Here is a 1,636-nt window from a genome sequence, read left to right as displayed (position 1 = left end):
ATTGATGTATGAATGTTGTTCTGATTGGGTCGCTACAATTAATAAGTTATACATCCTTTCCATTTTTTATCATAAACACTTAAACAATAAACGAAAAAGGCCATATATTTAGATCACGATCCCTGCAATAAGGGACATGATTTAGAAAGTAAATTGTGTTTCGAGTTCATTTACTAAACCTGTTTATTGTAAAGTTAAATTTTAAGTAAACATATTTTTGCTTATTGTTTTTATCTACATCACAGTGAGAATTTATTTTGATAAAATACTTGTCATAGTGCTTTCATGTGTACACTTCGCTTTAATTATTAAAAAATGGTTGCTTGTATTTGCTTTATATTTCTTAACATAACTTGTTCCTTTTTGTGTTAGCTTGCAACTAATTTCAACCGTAGTCAGTTGCGAAAATAAATGTTCTTAAGTTTTATACATGACTAAAGTTCATTAAAAAAACCCACTGTTTTTCGATGTCATGTACGTTCGGTCAATTAATAAAACATGCAACCGCACTAAATTATGTTTTTTTCTGCTGTGGTCGTCTTCTAGTATTAATTATTCAACACTTGACACAATATGACATTTTAAGCATTCGCTTGCTTATTGAGGATCTTGCAGATCGATCCGTTTTAAGTGTTTAAGTGGTTGAAATGTCGTCTAGTATACCATTATGAAATATTAACACTTACGAGTTGCAAATGCAACTCTCATAACTTACACAAATTAAGGCAATTGAAAGGTAGAATGAACATCCGCTTATTACCTTGAAACCACCCAAACCGAGCATCTGCGTAACTAAGAGAATTGGGTGCGACATGATCATATCTGGGCTGGTATTCACAAAGGTCATAATGAACTTCTTAAATTCATTGCAAAAACGTAAGTCATTTGCTAGTTTGTGTTTGAGCCTTTTTTACATGTAGCCTGAACCAAGCAAATGTTACTTAAAGGGTTCATAGTTTTCGAGTTTGTAAGAACAAAACATTTATTTTCATTTTTTTTTCATGAATTTCTCACTAAAAATTCTCTTTTACATCTTAAATAATTAGATTTACCTTCGGAGCATTGTGTATATAAACCATTCAATTCAATTTAAAACGTTAACTGTTTTAAAATAATCCACGTTGTACTGCAATTTACCGTATCAATAGTCGACATTAGTATTAACGATAACTTTGCGATTACAAGGTTTTAACCAGCTTCAATCATTTTTATGTTCAATTTTGTGTTCATGTAATGTCATGTATGTTAAAAAAACCCACTAGCTGACAAGTGTTTCATGTCTGTAATTAATTTGCAATGGGAATTTTATAGCAAGGCTTCATTTTGGGAAATCAAATCGAAGGGTCCAGGTTGATTTTTGATGTATTGTTATTGAATAATCAATCAGTTTTATAACGGGCGGATGAGCATATGAACAAATACACAGTCACATGAAATGTATATAGAATATCGTTTATACCAAGTGTCATGAAAACATATTTGATACTATCAAGTTTTGTTATATTAATTTTCAGTAACCTGACCTTTGACTTCTCTTGTGAAATACAGAAGATAATTAATTATTTTCATTTTAACCCATTTATGCCTACCGTCTAGAAAACATGCCTTGGCAAACAGCGTAGACCCAGATGAGACG

The 1,636-nt window shown here is 31.2% G+C and overlaps 1 protein-coding gene across 1 annotated transcript in view; it reads left to right on the top strand.

Moving 5' to 3' along the window:
• LOC127865300 (uncharacterized) overlaps positions 1-504 on the top strand; it is a 5,911-nt gene extending 5,407 nt beyond the window's left edge. Inside the window, exon 10 of the mRNA XM_052405306.1 lies at positions 1-504. This exon is cut by the window's left edge and continues 546 nt beyond it. The gene's annotated coding sequence lies outside the window, so the exon portion shown is untranslated.
• The last annotated feature ends 1,132 nt before the right edge of the window (positions 505-1,636 follow it).

This window comes from Dreissena polymorpha, chromosome 1 (assembly GCF_020536995.1).
Source record: "Dreissena polymorpha isolate Duluth1 chromosome 1, UMN_Dpol_1.0, whole genome shotgun sequence".
Classification (NCBI taxonomy): domain Eukaryota; kingdom Metazoa; phylum Mollusca; class Bivalvia; order Myida; family Dreissenidae; genus Dreissena; species Dreissena polymorpha.
This window is presented reverse-complemented; position numbering and strand designations above follow the sequence as displayed.